The 22,894-nt window shown below is 43.4% G+C and overlaps 1 protein-coding gene across 1 annotated transcript in view; it reads right to left on the bottom strand.

The window, feature by feature from the left end:
- ESRP2 (epithelial splicing regulatory protein 2) overlaps positions 1-22,894 on the bottom strand; it is a 71,282-nt gene that overhangs the window by 46,081 nt on the left and 2,307 nt on the right. The gene's annotated exons all lie outside the window — the stretch shown is intronic.

Genomic DNA, 22,894 nt, shown 5'->3' with positions numbered 1-22,894 from the left:
ACATATGTGCTAATTGTTCCTGACTCTAGGGGGCAGTGCTCATGTCCGTTTCAAAGCCGAAGAGCCAGTGCTGTCCGAAGATGTCTCCATGGGCATGTGGCCAGCATAACTAAACACCAAAGGCACACGGAATGTTGTTACCTTCCCACCAAAGGTGGTCCCTATTTTTCTACTTGCATTTTTACGTGCTTTCGAACTGCTAGGTTGGCGGAAGCTGGGACAAGTAACGGGAGCTCACCCCGTTATGCGGCACTAGGGATTCGAACCGCTGAGCTGCCGACCTTTCGATTGACAAGCTCAGCATCTTAGCCACTGAGCCACCATGCCCCTTTCATCATAGATACACAGAAGCAGTTTAGGTTGCTCCAGATTTTACCCATATTACACCTCTGCTGATTTTCCCCCCTCTTCCAGGTGCAATCCAAGGTGCTGGGTATCACCTTTAAAACCCTTGAATGGTACAGGACCAGGCCATTTGCAGGGCCACCTACTGCTAGGAGATTTTAGATTTTTCTTTTAAATCCACTACCTATTATTGTTATAAATAACTCAAGGCAGCAAATCTAACCTAAAGGTCCTCTCTCCTCCTGTTTTCCACACAACAACAATCCTGTGAGGTGTGTTGGACTGAGAGAAAGTGACTGTTCCACCCAGCTGTTTTCTTGCCTAAGGCAAGACTAGAACTCATCATCTCCCAGTGACTGGCTCAAAGTTACCAGCCTGGCTTTCATGCCTAACTCACGATCACCTGGTGATTGGCCCAAAATCACTCCATTGCTTTCATGCTTAAAGTGGGACTAGAACTCACGATCTCCTGATGATTGGCCCAAAGTCACCCAGCTAGCCTTCATAACTATATGGTGGCACTAGAATTCTCAGGCTCCTGGTTTCTAGCCTGGTGCCTTAACCACTAGACCACACAGGTTATATCTGCCTGTTCCACCTATTACATAGGATGGGCATGTTCCAGATCTCTTCCCTTAAATGCTGTCATTTGATCTGACATCTACAAATACGTCAGGAAAACTCAAACATTGAGAAAAGTTTTTTTTCCCCTTCCGTTCCTTACCCTATCACAAAAGGAGTTGTAGATAGGCTGAAAAAGAAGAATCAACCCCAATTTTCCCGACCATAGCAAGATTTTGAAACTATAGCCTCAATTTGGGTGTCAGGCAGTAGTGGGTTCCAACTGGTGTTACCACCGGTTCTCTTCACGCATGTGCTTTGCACATGTGCTTTGCTCTGCACAAGTGCATTAGATTTCTGCCCAGCTGATGGGCAGCAATCCACTCTGCTGCGCCTATCAGCTGGGCTAAAAAACGACAAAGATAGGAATAATGCGAGGGTGGGCGGGAAGGCCCAGCTCACAGTCATAGAGAACCGGTTTGATGACGTTACATCATCACTGCTACCGGCTCGCCCGAACCGGACCGAACCGGGAGCAACCCACCACTGGTGTCAGGACGAAAAATAATGATAAACTACACCAAGTTTGGATAGTGTTTGCAATGACCATCCTCCTCAACAGACTAGTCTTCCTGATATAAATCATATTGTGTATTTACAGAAAACCTTTTTATAGCAGGGGTCTTCAACCTTGACAACTTTAAGCCTGGCGGACTTCAACTCCCAGAATTACCCAGACAGATGGCTGGGGAACTTTGGGAGTTGAAGTCCGACAGTTTTAAAGTTGCCAGGGTTGGAGACCCGTTTTATAGTCTTCCTTAACTAACAATCTCCATGTGTTGAATCACAAGTTCCATTATTCCCTACATGTTGCTTCAGGAAAATGGGAATTGCAGTCCAGCATGTCTGTCTATGGAGATTCTCAGTCATCCACGTCATGGTTGTCCCAAAGGTGCTTTTTTCAAGAGGCAACTGGACTCTCTGGTTTTTCTCTGACGGGGTTTCACTTCTAATCCAAGAAGCTTCTTCGAGCTCTGACTGGATTTCCATTCTTCTATTCCCCACCATCCAGTCAGAGTCAGCTCTGAATCTTCTTGGGTGAGAAGCAAAAGGTCTTCAAAGAAAAACAAGAAATTCCAGATGCTTCTTGGGAAAAAGCACCTTTGGTGCAGTCCAGCATGAAACTACAAAACTGGCTAGACAAGGAGATTGTTTTCTTGTATTTTCACCTTAAATCTCCACCAGGCAGAAATCTTCTCTTAAGACCCAAGCATCTCTTTTTTTTCAGAATTAACAAAGGGGCGGGAATACTAAACCGGATTCTCCGGCTGCATAATTATCCCATTCCCCAGTTGAATGAGTGTCAAACTTAAAATATAAAATAATGAAAGACCTTTCTGAAAATGTAGACACTGGTTGTATTTGGGTCATTGATTGTTATGAAAGCACCGGGTGAAGAATCCTTTCAATTTTTTTTCCAGTCTCGACCCTCCGTCCCTTTTTTACCTTCTGTGGAGTTGGGGACAGGAGAAAAAGAAAATACCTAAACCTATTTATCATTTCCTTTGTGGAAAGGGAGATCTTCCCCAACTCTCTGCGGGAACCCGAGAGAGACAGGTTTGCAAAACATCCACGGCCCCATAATAACCGGTTTCAAAGGGCTTTGCAGGACGTTACATGTACACACAGGCAGAGAAACCCTTTGTTGTACACTTCCCTGTTTGCCTGTTGCCTGTCCCTCCCTCACCCTCCCCTCCCCTCAAGGACAAGGTCTTGCAGCAACCGCGATCTTTAGCACAGGCTCTACGGCATTGATTGCAAAGCACCGTCCTGCCGTATTTACCCAACACTCTTCCACTGATTGGAGTGCAAAGCTGAACCAGTAAGGAGGGAAGTAGTAGACCATGCATATACTCCTTCTTTGCAAAAGCATTAGGATCCCTACCTATAGGCAGACATGTTCCCAGTACTCTCTAAGGATCAAGCCAGTCAAAGAAATATGGATCAAGATCGTAGAATCATAGAACCATAGTATCATAAGACCATAGTATCACAGAATCATAGTATCACAGTGTTGTAGAACCACAGAATCATAGTTTCATAGAAATGTAGAACCCTAGAACCCTAGAACATAGAACCCTAGAATATAGAATCCTAGAACCACGGAACTCTAGAACCCTACAACACAGGTTGCTTCCAGGTTGGTGAAGGAGGCTTTCCAGGACCAAAACAGGGTGCGAAGGGTCAGGGTGCATGCACAGGAGACGTGCGTGCATGCGTGGGGGGGCGCACTTGCATTGCATTTTGGTGGTTGTGGCACGCACAATGCACATATGCACATGCACTTTGGGCGTTCGACACCAAAAAGGTTAACCATCACTACCCTACACATATCAGCACTGATGATGTTACCTAGTTGGGTCATGAAACTCTTGCAAGCAAACTGCCAAGACAGTAGCAAGGATTCTGCAATACTGTTCTTTCCTGTGCGATTTGGCTAAGCCTGAGTCTCAATAAGAATAGCCGTTGAACAACATGAGTCAATGCGGCCCAAGAAAAGCAGTTGGTCGATGTGGATTATCAGGTTGAGATAGTTGCCTCTTCTATTCCTAATAATTCAAGTGACTTCCTACCATGGACAGAAGGGCTGTTCTCGAAGAAATCCCTCCAGGAAGGTTAGGGATTCTAGGTAGGAGATTATGGGGGCTACAGTATATGAGACCACACATTTACATAGTAATTATATGTATTGTTGGGATATGGTTTGAGCCTAACAAGTTGTCCAGGCAATATGTGTGTTCTGTGACTTTAATATGAATATGTATTATGTGACTTTAAAGTTTTACTGCTGATTCATTGTAATGCTGAGTCATGCTGTAATTAGATAATCACTGGTTGTAAACGTATTTAAGAAAGGTACTGTAAAGTATTCAGGTGATGATAAGCTACCATAGTGTGTGGAGTTGCTATCATTGTGCTATCATCGTTGGATGGATCTGCTACCATCGTGGTTTGTGAACCAGAGTGAGTTTGTTATTCTAACCAACTACTGTTTGTATGGTAAGAAGATTTTTGTATCACTGGACTGATTTAACTGGCAAAGACTTGGATTGATTTAAAGACTATGAGATTGTTTTTTTTTCACTATAAAGTAAGCTTTTGATAAACCAGTTTGCACATCTCTTATTCACTGCTCTCAACAATGTTTCTCTGTGCTCTACACTCTGCTGGTTGGTATCACAACAACAATATCCTTAACATGTATAATATTGATCCAGACTTAAAAGCACTCTCTCTCCATTTAAACAACTAATTCCCACAACACTGTCAAATTATCTACTAAGACTGTATTACTATTCATCTTCTCATCCTTACTAGTACCTATCTCTTCCCACTTATGGCTATATCCATGTTGCTTGCATCTTTACAATTTATATTGTTTTTATTGTTTCCTAGTACGATTTGATTGCTTATTAGCATCCTATGACTATCTCTAAGTGTTGTTATCTTATGATTCTTGACGAATATATTTTATTTTTTTCTTTATGTACACTGAAAGCACATGCACCAAAGACAAATTCCTTGTGTGTCCAATCACATGTGGCCAATAAAGAATTCTATTATATTCTATTTCCCATCCAAGGGTGTCATTTTTCAATCAGTGGATAATGACACTGCTATCATGTCAACTTGTTTAGCCTTGCTTTTCTTTCCATCTCTTTCCTTGACATGATAGCAGTGTTCCAATATTTGAGGGGCTGCCACAGAGAGGAGGGAGGGTATCAACCTATCTTCCAAAGCACCCAAAGGCCAGACAAGGAATAAAAGGTGGAAACTGATCAAGGAGAGATTCAACCTAGAAATAAAGAGAAATTTTCTGACAGCGAGAGCAATCGATCCATGGAACAGAAGTTGCCTTCAGAAGTTGTGGGAGCTTCATCACTGGAGGCTTTCAAGAAGAGACTGGACTGCCACCTGTCAGAAATGATGTAGGGTCATCATTGGGCAGGGGGTTGGAGTAAATGACCTACAAGGTTCCTTCCAGTTCTGTTATTCCTTGACTATCCCCGAGTGTCAAACTTGCGGCGTCACATTGTCGTCACCTGATGTATCATGACTTTCCCCCCCTTCGCTAAACCAGGGGTGGGCGTGGCCAGCACGTGATGCATCCGGTCACGAGTTTGACACCCCTGTTCTAGACTATGGCTGTGCAAATCTTTAGATTTGGTTCAGACGAGAAATGGGAAAAAGGATTCTTAAAAAGGAAAAAAAAGATGAAGCTGCTTTAATGAGTTGCAAGAAGATACCATATTCACATTCCTAAAGCAACTTCTCCAGATCATCCAAAGGATGCGTTTTATCTTCTGACAGAACTATATCGGACACCACATTTATAAAGCAGTCGGTAATTATTAATAGGCAGCAATTTCAAGCACGAGAGATGATGCATAGATCCACTATAGCAGGGGTCTCCAACCTTGGCAACTTTAAGACTTGTGGGATTCTGGGAGTTGAAGTCCACAAGTTTTAAAGTTGCCAAGGTTGGAGACCCCTGCATTATAGGGCATCCTAATTTGGAGATTATATATGCAAGGGATTCATTTGTTGCCAATTTTTACACCAGTATTCCTCGGTATTGTATTCTCTTAGTGGCAAGATACTTTATTTTTAATTTTTTTTATGCATTTTAAAAAGGTCAGAGCAGATAGGATCTTATGCTTGACAGAAAGGATCTGGTCTGCATGAGACACAAAATCACAGTGGGTTGAGTTTTGGCAAGTTATTGATACCTGGGTCATTGATTGAATTACGTTTAAGGTAACACTCTTTGTCTATTACTTATGTTTGCTGTCTCGACTCTGACACTGCATGTTACACAAACCTCATTATACTATTGTGGGTGTAGGTGAGGGCGGGGTGAAGAGATTAGGCCACAATTCTTCTTCCAACTCAGGGAGGGAAGGGGGAAGGGAAGGGAAGGGAAAGGATAGGAAAGGAAAAGGGAAAGGAGAAGGGGGAAAGGAGAAAGGAGAAAGGAGAAAGGAAAGCAAAACAGAGGGAAAGGGAAGAGAAGGAAAGACAGAGGGCAGGGAAAGGAAAGAAAAGGAAAGGAGAAGAGAAAGGAAAGGAAAACAGAGGGAAAGGAAAGGAAAGACAGACGGAAGAGAAAGGAAAGGAGAAGGGAAAGGAAAGGAAAGACAGAGGGAAAGGAAAACAGAGGGGAAAGGAAAGGAAAGGAAAAGGGAAAGGAGAAGGGGGAAAGGAGAAAGGAGAAAGGAGAAAGGAAAGCAAAACAGAGGGAAAGGGAAGAGAAGGAAAGACAGAGGGCAGGGAAAGGAAAGAAAAGGAAAGGAGAAGAGAAAGGAAAGGAAAACAGAGGGAAAGGAAAGGAAAGACAGACGGAAGAGAAAGGAAAGGAGAAGGGAAAGGAAAGGAAAGACAGAGGGAAAGGAAAACAGAGGGGAAAGGAAAGGAGAAGGGAAAGGAGAAAGGAAAGGAAAACAGAGGGAAATGGAAGGGAAGGAAAGATAGAGGGAAAGGAAAGGAAAGGAAAGGAAAGGAAAGGAAAGGAAAGGAAAGGCTGAGGGAAGGGAAAACACAGGGAAAGGAAAGGAGAAAGAGAAAAAGGAAAGGAAAGTTTCAATATCTAGGGTTCCACCTGCCTGATCCAAATAACCTACTTCCTACAAAAGAACTGGTGACGTGGCATTTTGCCCAAACCAAATCAGGTTTCCAAATCTAAAGGGAAGAAATCTAGACGAGTCAGCATTCCTGCCTAATTTTTTTCTCCTTTTTTTTCCCCTGACCTGAGCCGAGGCAAAAAAAGCAAAAATTGCCCGAAAACAATCGCTCTTGCATTTGGGATAGAAACCCTTGAACTTTTCCAAGAGTCGTGGCAAATATCTGCCTGTTCCCTTTTTTTGTCCCTCTTCCCAAAACGCCATCAAAATGGTTTTTGCAAAGAGGTTTGTGAGACCATGAAAACTAGGCAGAAGGGAAACACACACCCATTCTGTACAGGAGGAAGGAGGACAGGTTGCAGAACAGGTTTGCCCTGAAACAAAATTGCAACTTGTTAATCAGCTTGCTGGAATCTCAGAAGGAAACCACACGCCGTTTTGTTTTAAAACTTTGCATCTCTACCCCCATCCCCCCCAGTTGCCTGCAGACTTAGTGGGTAGTAGGAAAGCCTCAAGCTCTGTTGGTTAGTTGTTAGTTGTTAGGACAGGCGTGGAGGTGACCCTCTTCAAGTCCATTGAGAAACCGAGTTGCACATCCCTTCAATCACAGAGCCACATTCTTTCGACAACAGCAAACACATCTGGAATTCTGTTCACAAAATGGCTGATGTGCTGGATAGGAATACTTGCCAAGAATTCACAAGGAGGCCAACTAGGCAGGTTGCTCCCTCCCTCCTCCTCCTCCTTTCTCCCAAGGATATTTTTCTACCAACTTGTCTACATTTCTGAGCAGGTCGGCAGCCTTTCATTTTGGCTTCAGGAAATGAGCATATATGCCAAGCTTTGTTGAACGCATGAAATGAACAGTAGGGTTGATAGTGGCTCTGGTGCAGCGTGACCATTTTCCTTTACTTATTTTTGATTAAAGAGTTATATTTTTTAGAAAAATAAACAAACACCAGGTAGGGTTTGGACCTTGGAGAATGCTAAGAGGCGAATGGAACATAATCACCTGTTCATAAATGAGATGATTATGGCGTTCGTTCCAAGCTGCTGTCTCCTATAAGAACCCCCATGCAATTTAACTCAAATAGCTTTCTTGCTATAACCCCTTTTCTCCTTAAGAACCAGCCTGTCAGCCATTTCGGTAACTCAGCTGTTTAATTAGCGATGTTGTAAACATTTAGTGTACACCAACTTTTGTTGAGGAAAGATGACAAATACTGCAATACTCTTTACTGCTAAGTAAAGAGAAGTCATAATTAGAAGATTTGCTATGCATCCTTCTTTAGCATGGAAACATATCAGGCCACCTGTAAGACAAATACTTTTTATGTGTGGTTGTGTGGGGGAGGGAGGGAGAGAGAGGGAGAGAGGGAGAGGGAAAGAGAGAGAGAGAAATGTCATTACAATTAAGAGAGGGGGAGAGAGAGAGAAAAGGAGGGAGGGGGAGAGGGAGAGAGAGAAATGGCATTACAATGTTAAGAGAGAAAGGGAGGGAGGAGAAGAGGGAGGGGAGAGAAATGGCATTACAATATTAAGAGAGAAAGAGAGAGGAGAGGGAGAGAGAGAAAGGGAGGGAGAAGGAGAGGGAGAGAGAGAAATGGCATTACAATATTAAGAGAGAAAGAGAGAGAGAGAGAGAGAGAGAGAGAGAGAGAGAGAGAGAGAGAGAGAGAGAGAGAGAGAGAGAGAGAGAGAGAGAGAGAGAGAGAAACACAATTTTCTGCTGTCTGTGAATGCCTTGAAGAGTATTCAGATATTTCTAATAGCTGGCCCTAAAACTTTATTCCTTAGGCATAACAGCTCTCTGACTTCTGAGTGAAGCTACCCAGTCTGTCTTCCATTAATTTGTTTTTATTCTATCGAATGCTTACAATTATCTTCTTTATCATAATAAAAAATCACTCCGTTTTGTTTTACTTTAGTTTTCCCAAATGTATTTTTCCCCTAAAGATAGAAACCTATTATTTCGTTGTTTTGTAAGCTGGGGATCAAGTTTTCGTTTTTCATTTTGCCTGAGGTTCTCAGATAGAACCCAAGTTGCAACCTGACACCTGAGCCAAATCATTAAAACCTAATTTGGATGCCTACAATCTTCTTTCATAGGGCAGTCTTATGTACGACTACTCTTCCACTTCTACACTACACATCACTACCTGATAGAACACTCTGGAAAACTCAAAGAAAGCATGTTATTTTGTGTTGGTTTAAGACAATGTCCTAATTTGGCACCCACAGTATGTTTATCTCTTCCTTCTCCAGCCTGGTCCCACCTCTACAGATGTTCTAATTCAGTTCCTATCATCTTGGACCATCACAATGGACTCCTGCTTTCTGTGTTGCTTTCTGTGTGAATTGAAATATGCCTTGGTACAGTCCTAGATACATTCCAGATGTTCCTGGATCTCAATCCCCAGCAGCTGTAGAAATAGCACAGGATAGTTCAGAAACATCTGGAGTACCACACTTTATTTCCCCGGCCCGTTTCCCCCTTCAGAGCTATGATTTGCTGCAGGTACAAGGATGAATATTAGATGAGTTGAAGCTGGAAAAAAGGAGGGAACAACGTGCTCAAAATGTCTTGCTATAATAAACACCACCTCTCACCACAGCTATGCACGCCAAAATCACAAAATATTATGTGTACTAGCAATAGCACTTATATACCACTCCACAGTGCTTTACAGCCCTCTCTAAGTGGTTTACAGAGTCAGCCTATTGCCCCCCAAAATCTGGGCGTTCATTTTACCGACCTTGGAAGGATGAAAGTCTGAGTCAACCTTGAGCCGGTCAGGATCGAACTGCTGGCAGTGAGCAGAGTTAGCCTGCAATACTGATTCTAACCACTGTGCCACCATGGGAGGGAGGGAGGGAGGGAGGGAAGGAAGGAAGGAAGGAAGGAAGGAAGGGAGGGAGGGAGGGAGGGAGGGAGGAAGGAAGGAAGGAAGGAAGGAAGGAAGGAAGGAAGGAAGGAAAATAGCAATAGCACTTACACTTATATACCACTTCATAGTGCTTACAGCCCTCTCTAAGCGGTTTACAGAGTCAGCCTATCGCCCTCAACAATCTGGGTCCTCATTTTACCAATCTCGGAAGGATGAAAGAATGCAATACTGCATTCTAACCACTGCACCACTGCATAAATACGAACCTGTTGCCAAGCATCTGAATTTCGATCACATGATCATGGGGATTGCTGCAAAAGTCGTAACGTAAATGCGACGGTCACAAGTCACATGTTTCAGTGCTGTTGTAACTTTGAATGGTCACGAAATGAACTGTTGTAAGTCGAGGACTACTTGTATTATTCGCTGTGCTCATGAGGCGCATCTGTCACTAATGCTATTGTCACATGTGCAATGAAAACATCAGCTTGGAATGCATGACTGTGAGCACTTTCGCCCAACCACTCGTGAGTGTTCAGCTGTCACCCTAGTGGAATAACATACAAGGGAAAATGGTTGACGCTTAAGTTTGTTTTGCATTACTAAACTCCACATCAGTGTTGTGGCCCCGCCCTCTGAGCCTGTCCCATCGGAGGAAGAAAGCTCCGAGCATGAGGAAGAGGAGTCAGCCAGGCCTCCCTCTCCAGGCCCCTCCCCTCTGGCATTGTCTCAAGTGCCGGCCGAGGGAGAGGAGACAGCTGATTCGAGTCAAAGTGATAATGACACATCATTCCTGGACGCACGCCTCCGAAGGCGTGATAAACGTTTGCAGCAGCTTGGGAGGCGTGCTAGGGATTAGAACTGAGTCACTGGACCACACCCCAGAGACTATATAATAGAGGGTAGTGGTCAAAGGATCCTTGTGACGAACAAAGCAAAACTTTGGACAGTCACTAAAGCCTCGTCCGGAACTGCTGGGAGGAATATTATTTCTGTTTGGACTTTCTTGAACGTTCGTATCTTATCTGTCTGTTTGTGAAAATAAAGTAACTTGGCAGACGGTGTGTCTATCGCTGCCAAGTCGGAGATAAGAACTGGGTGCGTTCCAAAGTGTTTCCTTAACCCTCGACTGGCTGTGTGTGTGTGTGTGTGTGGGGACGGGGACAGATCAATCAGCCCCACAGGTACAGGCACACCTCTATGCATGCAGTTTAAAAACCAGAAACGGGCAATACTCGTATCGAGTCCATCTAAAACGGTTTCAAAGAGCAAATTTTCAACATCTCCAGATGCAAAAAGCTTTGGTGGGAGAAAGCCAGGCGGCTTTTAAAAAGAGACAGGACAGCCATTTGTCTGAAGTGGTATAAGGTCTCCTGGTTGAACAGGGGGTTAGACTAGAAGACCTCCAGGGTCCCTTCCAACTCTGTTAATTCTCTTATTCTGTCACTTAAAAGTACAGTGTTATCACAGACAAATCAAAAGCTCACTTGCTATGGTAGTCTTTCAAACCAACATCTTGTAATTATAATTGACAACCTATCCTTCGCGGACAGCATTGCCTGTGATTGTTCTGGCTATCTACGATTGTAGATCTGACCCTCTCAATTCCTGGCAAATAGATGGGGAAGAAATGGAGGGAGTGACAGATATTATTTTCCTGGGCTCCAAGATCACCGCAGATGGGGACTGCAGCCAAGAAATTAAAAGATGCTTGCTCCTGGGGAGGAAAGCCATGGCAAATCTAGACAGCATTCTAAAAAGCAGAGACATCACCCTGCCAACAAAAGTGCATATAGTCAAGGCGATGGTTTTCCCAGTTGCAATGTCTGGCTGTGAAAGTTGGACCATAAGGAAGGCTGAGCGCCAAAGAATGGAGGCCTTTGAACTCTGGTGCTGGAGAAGACTCCTGCGAGTCCCTTGGACTGCAAGGCCATCCAACCGGTCAGTCCTAGAGGACATCAACCCTGACTGCTCTTTAGAAGGCCAGATCCTGAAGATGAAACTCAAATGCTTTGGCCACCCAATGAGAAGGAAGGACTCATTGGAGAAGAGCCTAATGCAGGGAAAGATTGAGGGCAAAAGAAGAAGGGGACGGCAGAGAACGAGGTGGCTGAATGGAGTCACTGAAGCAGTCAGCGTGAGCTTAAATGGACTCCAGTAGGTGGAAGAGGACAGGAAGGCCTGGAGGAACATTGTCCATGGGGTTGTGATGAGTCGGACACGACTTCGCAACTAACAACAATGATTGTACTGATTAGGCATTACGGCTGATGTAACCCTATGTCTGGGGAGGGAAGAGGAAGGCTGAGGAAGGAGCAAAAACACACTTGAGAAACAAGAAAGGCATTCAACTTCCTCAGTATCTTCTTACATTCCCTGTAGCAACCTGAGTTCCTTGGAGCGGGCACAAAAGAGAGGGTGTTGAATAGAAAGAGGTAAGGCAGGTAAAGGCCATGCCAAGCAGAAGATCAGCCTACAGAGCCCAATCAGTTCTGGGATTCCACAACCAAACAACCACCCAACCAAACTGTCTCACAAAGACCAGCCTCAATCCTTGACTCCTTAATTGGGGATTTACCCTTGTTTATTTATTTACCTTATTTATTTAAAAAACCAATAACAAAACAGGAATGAAACGGAGAGAGAATGATGATAGAATGACAAACAGAAGAAAACTACACATATAGAAAGTACTTTAAAGGGTGAAAAAAATACAACTAATAAAAAATCCAGTATGTTGCATCATTATAACAGTAAACAGTTCCAATGCCGTCTGCATTTATCTAATTTAAACTAGAAACGATTCAAGAACTTCTATATTTGTAATACACGTATATAACTAATACTCTCTTGCTCAGGTTACTGTGGACTCAGCCTTCCATCCTTCCGAGGTGGGTAAAATGAGGAGCCAGATTGTTGGGGGGCAATAGGCTGACTCTGTAAACCGCTTAGAGAGGGCCGTAAAAGCACTATAAAGCAGTTTATAAGTCTAATTGCTATTGATGTGCTGACACAACTCTACCTCTTTTCTCCACTACGTTGCACTTGAGATACTCACCTTCACCTACTGAACAGTTTCTCTGCACTTAATATCTTGTTAGCTGAGCTTGAAAAGCTAAGCACGGCTGGATAACAATTTATATCTGGATAGAACTACAAAGAAATCCTATTTTATGTATGTATGTATATTTATTTTTATTTATTTATTTTATTATTCATATTTCTATGCCGCCCACTCTCCGAGGACTCTGGGCGACTTACACCAAAGACAGTATACTAAATAGCATATTGCCCCCAACAATCTGGGTCCTCATTTTACCCACCTTGGAAGGATGGAAGGCTGAGTCAACCTTGAGCCGGTGAGATTTGATCCGCTGATCTGTTGAACTAGCAGTCAGCTGAAGTAGCTGCAGTACTGCACTCTAACCACTGCGCCACCTCGGTTCATATATGTATGTATGTATGTGTTTTCTGCCTTTATTATTATTTTTTAATAGCTCAAGGTGGCAAACATATGAATATATGAAATATATTCTATAACAGAGTTGGAAGGGACCTTCTAGGTCATCTAGTCCAACCCCCTGCCCAAGCAGGGGACCCTGCCTACACCATTTCTGACAGATGGCAGTCCAGTCTCTTCTTGAAAGCCTCCAGTGATGAAGCTCCCACAACTTCCGAAGGCAAATATATCTTCTAATACTCTTTCCTCCTCCTATTTTATTTATTAAAATCCCACCTTTATTATCTTTACAAATAACTCAAGTCGGCGAACATATCCAACACACCTTCTTCCTCCTCTTATTTTCCCCACAACAACAACAACAACAACAACCCTGTGAGGCTGAGAGAGAGTGACTGGCCCAAAATCACCAGCCAGCTTTCATGGCTAAGGCGGGACTAGAACTCAGTGTCTCCTGGTTCCCAGGTCAGCACTTTCACCACTGGACCAAACTGGTTCTTTTGTTTTAAAAAAACAAAAGCAAAATAAAACAAAAACAAAGAGCCTTGGTAGTACAGTGGTCTAAGGCACCCTGTTATTAAGCTGGTTATTAAGACCAGCTGCCTGCAATTACTGCAGGTTCGAATCTCACCAGGCTCAAGGTTGACTCAGCCTTCCATCCTTTCTAAGGTAGGTAAATTGAGGACCCAGTTTGTGGGGGCAATAAGCTGACTTTGTATAAATATACAAAAGAATGAAGGCTATTGCTTAGCGCATTGTAAGCCGCCCTGAGTCTCCGGAGAAGGGCGGCATATAAATCAAATTAAAAAACAAAACAAAAACAAAAACAAAAAAACCCTCTCAGCAATAGATACACAAACTTTTACTCTTGCCAAAAAAACCCCAACAATATAAGGTTGTGTCCGTATAGACAGCAGAAAGCAAATTTGATCAAGAATTTTTTTCCCCCCAGAAAAATCTTCTTCCCAAAGAAGCATCTGTATGTTTGAACCTCTTTCATTCAGGACACTCCATAAAACAGAGAAAATCTACACCTTATTTTGAGAGCACAAAGCACCCGTGTTTTATATGCTGAACATGGGTCTGTCCTTACATCAACTCCTATTTTGAAACAGGCTTCCGTGTTTTCAATTATCTGTCAACAGACAAGAAAATCCTCAAGAGGGGATTACAAGAACCAGGGAGAATTAGCTGACAACATTTAAATAAAATATACAAGCATCTTCGCAGCCAGCTTGAAAATTCAGCAAGATCTCTAAATAAACATAGGCGCATAGATTCACTAGAAAGCATTTCCAACAATGCAAAATAGAGAGACCAGCCATTTTCTATCACTCTACCAATAGATTCTGTACAGATTCCCAGTCATCGAGGTCATGGTTGTCCTAAAGGTGTTTTTTTTTAAGGAGGCAACTGGAATTTCTTGCTTTTTCTTTTGAAGACATTTCACTTCTCGTCCAAGAAGCTTCTTCAGCACTGACAGGATGGTGGGGAATGGAAGGAATTATGAAAGAATGGGAGGATATTAAACCTCCAAGTGCTTCAATGACCCTGTAAAAGGATGCAAAGGACCAGCTGTCTGCAAGGAGTATAAATCCTTCCATTCCCCACCATCCAGTCAGAGTTGAAGAAGCTTTTGGGATGAGAAGCGAAACATCTTTAAAAGAAAAAAACAACAAGAAAGTCCAGTTGCCTCCTTGAAAAAGCACCTTTTGGGACAACCATAAATAAATAAATAAATAAATAAATAAATAAATAAATAAATAAATAAATAAATAAATAATTTTATTTCTATACCGCCCTTCTCCCGAAGGACTCAGGGCGGTGTACAGCCTATTAAAAGCACAAAGACAGACACCAATTAAAAATAATTAAAATTATTAAATAATTTTGGCTTAGATTTAAAACCCCAAAAATTTAAAACACCCAATTTAAAATCATTACATTGATAGCCCGGCCTGGCAGAACAGCAGGGTCTTGAGGGCACAGCGAAATACACAGAGGTCCATGACCTGGATGACTGAACATCTCTACACATTTTTAGCCATACAATTTGAGATGAAGACCCTTGGAATGGTGTGGGAGTAGGAATGGATTTCCAGAGAGAAAAAAATTGCAGACTACAGGAACCAGGAGCACCACTCAGGTGACCCTGAGGACACAGATAAACCTCCAAGGGGCCTCAACGACCCTCTAAAAGGATGTAAATAACCAGCTGTCTGCAAGGAGTATCAATCCTTCCATTCCCCACCATCCAGTCAGAGCTGAAGAAGCTTCTTGGAGGAGAAGCAAAACATCTTCAAAAGAAAAAACAAGAAAGTTCAGTTGCCTCCTTGAAAAAGCACCTTTGGAACTATCAATAGATCAGCGGTGAAATCTACTTACCTTCGCTACCGGTTCGGGTGCGCTCCCGTGTGGGAGTGCAGGCACGCTAAGTGTGCTTGTGCTTCTTCTGCGCATGCGTAGATGGTTAAAAAACGGGACGTAATGACGTCCCGGCAGGTGGACAGGGCTTTCTGCCACTGGCGCTACCAGTTCGGCGAGCCGGATAGAACCGGGCGGGGAGTAGGGATTTCACCACTGCAATAGATTCCTAGACAGATGGTTTGTCTGGACTCAGGGTGAAGGAAAACAATGAAAGGCAACCAACCTCGCACTGCCTTGTATAAATCAAATTGCCTTTACAACGAAGGGAACACTTCTTTATATTCCACATAAATCTGTCTTATATGGTAAGACGACCTATTCTGGTTGCGATCTTCGTCTGTGTGGCACCTTTTTCAGGAGATCAGGTAGTTCTCAACTTACAACCAGCCATTTATCACTTTTTCGAGGTTACGTCGTCACTTGACTGGTGACTGGTGACCTTTCCCTGCACCGCCTAGCCACGTGATCAAAATTGAGGACCCAGTTTGTGGGGGCAATAAGCTGACTTTGTATAAATATAGAAAAGAATGAAGGCTATTGCTTAACGCATTGTAAGCCGCCCTGAGTCTCCGGAGAAGGGCGGCATATAAATCAAATTAAAAAAAAAAAATTCATGCGTTTATAGCAACTGCCATGGTGCCTCTGCCAGCGAAAATGGAGGCCATTGCAGCTGAAAACAGAGCTCATGAGGGATGTGTGCAGCCCTCCCTGGCAAAGGGTTGCAGGAGGCTGTCCAAGCCAGAAACGGAACTCGGGAGCCTGTTTTCGCTGGCAGAGGGCTCAGGCCACCACAAGCACCCCCAACACGAGTGATGTCGAGCTGGCCACACCCATCCCAGCTCCAAGAGGTCAAACACAACCCTGAAGTGGCCCTCAATGAAATTGAGTTTGACACCCCTGACTTAATAACTGTAGCGATTCACTTAACAACCATGGCCAAAAAAAAAAAAAAAAAGCATACATTCGGGCCCAGTTCATTTCACAGCTGCCTAGCTTAGCAGGTGGAAATTCTGGTCGCAGTGGTGAACCTTAATGGAGTACCTGTACGATCTAATAAAAACAAAGAAATATGTCTGCGAACCTTCAAACGCTGCCCTTAAATGGATACTTTTGCAGATCACAATGAAGGAGCCGTGTGTTTACAGTGTAAAGTATACAATGTCTCTCCCATTGTTCAGGTTAACAAATTCCGCAAAAATCTGGCTTTCTTCACCAGGACAAAGAGCAATCTGCTGACATGTGCAAAGGGCGAGGCTCATTTGACTGCTTTTCCTCAAGTCTGTCCAAGGTTTGCTCACCTGAACGACCTGGAGGCCCACTTTCCCTTTCTTAAACCCATGCCTGCAGGACTAGACGCTGTCATGATACCTGTCATTTCTCCATCCAAAGTCATGCATTGTGTATTTGGTCTTTTGTGGGACCCTTGCCAAGAACAAGATCTATGGAGATTCTCAGCCATCCAGGTCATGGTTATCCCAAAGGTGTTTTTTTTTTTCCCAAGAGGCAACTGGACTCAAGAAAGTCCAGTTGCCTCTTGGGGAAAAAAAAGCACCTTTTGGGACTTGCCAAGAATAGTAACATTCCTTGTTTATGTGGTTTTATGTGCTAATTGTTCCTGACTCTAGGGGGCAGTGCTCATCTCCGTTTCAAAGCCGAAGAGCCAGCGCTGTCCGAAGACCTCTCTGTGGTCATGTGGCCGGCATGACTAAATGCCAAAGGCGCACGGAACGCTGTTCCCTTCCCACCAAAGGTGGTCCCTATTTTTTCTACTTGCATTTTTTACGTGCTTTCGAACTGCTAGGTTGGCAGAAGCTGGGACAAGTAACGGGAGCTCACCCCGTTATACGCGGCACTAGGGATTCGAACCGCTGAACTGCCGACCTTTCGATCGACAAGCTCAGCGTCTTAGCCACTGAGCCGCCGCGTCCCTCTAGCAGAGAACATTCATTCATTCTCTAGCAAGAGCAAACCCTGCTCCCTTCTAGCCCTGAAGACATTACCTAGTTTGGTAATGAAATGTCTGCAAGAAAACAGCCAAACTCAGAAAACACCAAGGAGGACACAGTTCAACCCTGAGCTACAAACATGATCTTCTGTCGATATTCCCGAAAGCTGTCCTTCCTTTAGCATTCCCGGGTATGCTAAACCAGCTGATTCTGTCCTACAGACCTGGCAAAGATCTCTTGAAATTGTCAAGAACCATTTGGTTTCTACCAGAAAAGAGATGGCCTTGAATCATCTCGGTGCACATATCACGTTGTACCCAAGGATACAGAATAACAGAGTTGGAAGGGTCCTTGTAGGTCATCTAGTCCAACCCCCACCCCCTGCCCAAGCAGGAGACTGTACAACATTTCAGACAGATGGCAATCCAGTATCTTCTTGAAAGCTTCCAGTGATGAAGCTCCCACAATGATCAGAGAGTTTGGTTTTTGGCTTGGCCTGTTCATCTGAATTCAGCAATCTGGTTTGAAAATCATGATTTACAGGTGGAACGATTTATCAAGCTAGCTGGCTTATTCAACAAGCTAGGTTTCAGAACTTAAATGTGTGAACTCAGTCACTGTGAGCTTATAAAACAAGGGGCCAGAGAAGGCAAGCTTTTCAAAGGCTGCGTTAACTTTTGGTGGAGGGGAGGATGATTTACGGTTTGTGATTTTCATCATGCATTAATTAGCTTATTCACTGGGGCTTCTTCGGGTGCAGTACGACTTGTTTTTAAAACCGTAGCTTAATTTAATTTGCGTACCCAGCCAACTGTGGCTTTTCCCATTATTTACGATTACAACAGTGTGTGACTTAGTACACAGCAAGCGAAGGTGGGCAAATCTGCTAAGGGTGGGTAAACCTATAGTTGCAATTGGCAGTAACAGGGTTCTGTCTCATAAAGGTATCGAACGTAATTATAGTGTGTTGCTTAAGAAGTGTGACCGGGAGGGAGGGAGGGAGGGAGAGAGGGAGGGATGGGAGACAGACAAAGTGTATTTAAGCTGCTTCAGCTGTCTTTGGTTGTAAGAAGCAGGGCAAGATCTAACTTGCAGCCAAGAATACTCATTTTGGAATAACTTCCAAAACACACTTTGCAATCTTAACTGGTTTTTCGTGAAGTTTATCCAACTGGAGAGTGAAAGAATAGAAATATATCATATCTAAGGGTTCCCTCCCATCCCTCAAAAAATACTTCAGCTTTTCCAGAGGCTTCTGTTCTCCTATAATTAAGGATGATTCAGCTCAGCATGGAGAAGAGAGAGAGAGAAAAAATCCCAGCAGCCTTGAAACAACACGGCACTTTCAGCTCTTATTTTCCAGGCAGATACTTGTTAAAGAAACAGCAATCTAGTAACCCGTTTTACCTCCTCAGCAAACACTCACAGGAGATTTCAAAGGAAATACAAAACAAAAAACAAAAAACCAAGCCACATTCAACAAAGCTTTGCAATGGCATTTATCTACTCTCAATTTTTTTCCTCCAGTTTCCAACCCCCAAGCTTGGAGAGATACATAGGAAGAAAAAGAGTTAGGACAGGGGTCGGCAACCTCAAACCCTCAAAGAGCCACAAAGGTCCTAACCGGAAGCCCCCCCATTCAATTCTGGAGCCAAACGGAAGTCCAGTTCCCCCACCATAGAGTCTCCTCCTAGTGTGGTGTCCTTTTTCCTCTACTTGTCCTAACCAAAAGCCCTATAAATTGTGGAGCCGACTGCATTAAACCCGCTCAGAGTCTCCTCCTGGCATGCCATGCTTCACGCCCTCCCCCAAACCGGAAGCTCTTCTCAAAATTGTGGCACTGACCAGCGACAGGGAGCCGCAGCAGAGAAATGAAAGAGCAACATGCGGCTCCAGAGCCGCGGGCTGCTGACCCCTGGGTTAGGAAATATTTACATTCACGTGTGATTTGAACTAAATTAGCCGAGCTAAGCTAGCTATTTCTCGTGTTTATAGTAACACATTGAAAAAGAACAACATTATCCTGCAAGGAACACCAGAAAGAAAAGTACTGAACATGTTCAAATGTTGTTCAAAGCCAAAACAGACCAATCACGTGTTATTCTACCAAGCGTGCAAGCCAACTTCCTAAAAATCTAAGATCAGCCTTCTTGAACCTGGGATCTCCTACATGGGTAAGATTTACTGAATTGGATTTTGTACAGCCATCCATCTCATACACATGTATAATCAAACAATCCATAAAAACCATTAAAAGCAACCAATTTAAATTAAAAAGATGACTAAAAACAAGATGGTGGAAAAGCTTACAAAACAGGGGTGAAATCCAGCAGGTTCTAGAGAACCGGTAGCGGAAATTTTGAGTAATTCAGAGAACCGGCAAATACCACCTCTGGCTGGCCCCAGAGTGGGGTGGGAATGGAGATTTTGCAATATCCTTCCCCTGCCATGCCCACCAAGCCACGCCCACAGAAAAATTTTGGATTTCACCGGATACAAAAGAATATTCAATTAAGAGTAAAGGAGAATACTTATAGCTCAGGATTGAAATGAGGCGTCCTTGGTGGTCTCTGAGCTTGGTTGTTTTCTTACAGACATTTTATTACCCAACTAGGTAACATCATCAGTGCTAGTTCTGATAGCAGGGATGACGCTACCTAGTCTGGGTCATGAAATGTCAAGCTCAGAGACCACCAAGGACCCCTCATATTCAATTAACTCCCATATAACCATCTAGCCAACTTAAAACCCTCTTTTAAGGGCCAGATTAGCATCTCCATTACGCTATTGGGGGATTATGGAAAAATATCATCTGGCACTTCTGAATGGTATTACCCAGTCCTCAACTTAGTTTGCTTTTGTTCTATTTTAATAAAGCAAGTTCTAGCCCCTGTGAAGGTTAAAACAAAGAGTAAAGTTACTAGACTGGATAACAGCTGGATTATCACAAGGATGGCCTTGGTGGAATATATGGAGTTACCAACAACCGTTTGGAAACATGAATGGGAAGAAGACATTTCATACGCAATAGACACAGAGTAATAGAATTGGAAGGGACCTTTGAGGACTTCTAGTCCACCCCACTTGCTCCATCAGGAGAACCTATACCAGAGATCAGCAACCTGCGGCTCTGGAGCCGCATGTGGCTCTTTCACACGTCTGCTGCAGCTCCCTGTCACTCAAAATATGCATCCCAACCGCTAATGTGCGACACCCGCCTGCACACAATTTATTGAGCTTTTCAACCCCTGGTAGGCCAACCATGGATAAATCCAACAAAAGAAAAGTTTCAGAAAAAAACAGAATGTTTACTTCAACTACTTATACTAGTTTTATGGCCGCTCAAGAAATAGTCAGGCATGGGAAGGGTTTTGTGACTCCCGGTGTTTTCTTTTCTGTGGGAAACGGGTCCAAACAACACATTCTATAGTCAAGCTCTGAGCACAAGATAGCAACCGACATGTCAGATTTCCAGGAAAACAATAGAATAGGATCCCAATCCTAAAAATATGCCCATTTGTCATCTTAACAATTATCTTGCGTTTTTCCTATCTGTCTTCATTTAGTCTGCCGAAAGAATTTGCTTTTGCTTTTCAAAGTAGAAAAGAGTATTTCAGAGAAACTCTCCAAGGCAGAAGGCAGGAGATTTGCATCTATTTAATCCCAAAGTAGCCAGAGGGGCTCCTAGGTTTTTTTGTTTGATTATTTTTGGGTTTTTTTGAAACAATCTTCTCTTCAATGATGTGAAACACCAAGGAAGAAATTTCTTCCAGAAGCTCCTGGATAAGATAGTAGCCATCTCTGCAAAGAGAGTTTCCTATTTGAGAAATTACTGCAGAGTTCTGGGTTTCAGCAGGTTCTGACCAGTTCTGGAGAACTGGTAGCGGAAATTTTGAGAAATTCGGAGAACCCGTAGTAAAAATTCTGACTGGCCCCACCCCCATCTATTCTCTGCCTCCCAAGTCCCAGCTGATCGAGAGGAAATGGGGATTTTGCAGTACCCTTCCCCTGGAGTGGGATAGGAATGGAGATTTTACAGTATCCTTCCCCTGCCACGCCCACTAAGCCACACCACGCCCACCAAGCCACACCCACAGAACCGGTAGTAAAAAAATTTGAAACACACCACTGAATTACTGGATAATTATTAGGCAAGTTCCTTTGCAGAATTCAGACAAATGGTGAAAAAGAATTCTTTGGTTGAGGTTGAATTACTCTTCCAAGCCTCACAGAGACTTTACAAAGCCAGATTTAAGTCCTGGAATTTGCTTTCAATGTCAGGAGTCAGCTGTAGATCAACAAGGAACCAACCCGCTACAGAAAGTTCTTGACCTAAAAACCATTCATTTAGTGACCGTTGGAAGTTACAACGGCACTGAAAAAAGTGACTTATGACTGTTTTTCACACTTACAACCATTGCAGCTTCCCCATAGCCATGGGATCAGTGCTTGGCAACTGGCAGATACTTACGACTGTCGCACTGTCACTTTCGCGATCTTCTGACAAGCAAAGTCAATGGGAAAGCCAGATTGACTTAACAACCATGCTACTAACTTAAGAACAGCGGCGATTCACTTAATGTGGCAAGAAAGGTTGTAAAATGGGACAAAATTCATTTAAAAACTGTCTCGCTTATCAACAGACATTTTGGGCTCAGTTGCGGTCCTTAAATCGAGGACTACCTCAATTTGAGATACAGAACAAGAGGACTTTTGAATCCAATGGGGTGGGACATTTCTTTCTTTCTCCATTTTTGTTCAGGAATAGGAATCTTCTCACCCTCCCACCCGAAAAAGCATGTTCCAACACATCATAGATACCAAAATTTCCCCAAAGATGGGATGACTATCCTCAGGATAGATGCTCTCTCCAAAGGCTTTAGATCTGATGTCTCATGTTCAATGTTATTGGAGGATGTAGATTACTTGTAGAGGAACGCAGGGATGACCTTGAGGACTGGTGAAGGGATGTGAAACAGCTACTCAGTCCTGGGAAAATGGGAGGCGTGAGTAAGTATTTCGGAATAGCCTTGGCCTTGATTCAATTTGGGAACAGTCCTTCTCGGCTTCCAAAATTCTGCTATTCTATGCCACATCAATAGAGTAAAATTCTTGGGAATTCACACGGTCTCTTTTTCGCAATCTGGCCTACCTTGAAAGGCTGGTATCATTTAAAAAAAAGGAAAGGGATTAAATCAAATCGACACTATTAAAATGTGTTGAATTAATTTAGCATTCCCCATGTTCTTTAGGATATCTTGCTGTGGTCTGGGCTCTTTGTTCAGAAAAATGTCTATAACTTTGCTGTACAACATCCCATCACAAACTCCCTGGCACCAAGGACGGGTTTGGGAAGAAAAAATGTCTTCCATGGACTGGGGATGGGGTTGGTTTTGTGTACAACCTAGATCCTGCACATGTGCAGTTGAAGCTTTGCCCCTCACCCGTTGCCCATGCGGCCCAGTTCCTAACAGGCCACAGACCGGTACTGGTCCCAGTGGGTTGGAGACCCCCGCTGTAGAGGATGCTAAAGCTCCATTCCACGTTTCAGAAGTTTATTAAAATTCTCAAAAGTTTCCAAACCAA

The sequence above is a fragment of the Pituophis catenifer genome, unplaced genomic scaffold, assembly GCF_029215685.1.
Source record: "Pituophis catenifer annectens isolate HBS135680 unplaced genomic scaffold, rPitCat1.0.hap2 SCAF_13, whole genome shotgun sequence".
In the NCBI taxonomy this organism is placed as follows: domain Eukaryota; kingdom Metazoa; phylum Chordata; class Lepidosauria; order Squamata; family Colubridae; genus Pituophis; species Pituophis catenifer.
Note: the sequence above shows the minus strand (reverse complement) of the source record. Positions and strands in the feature narration are given on the sequence as shown.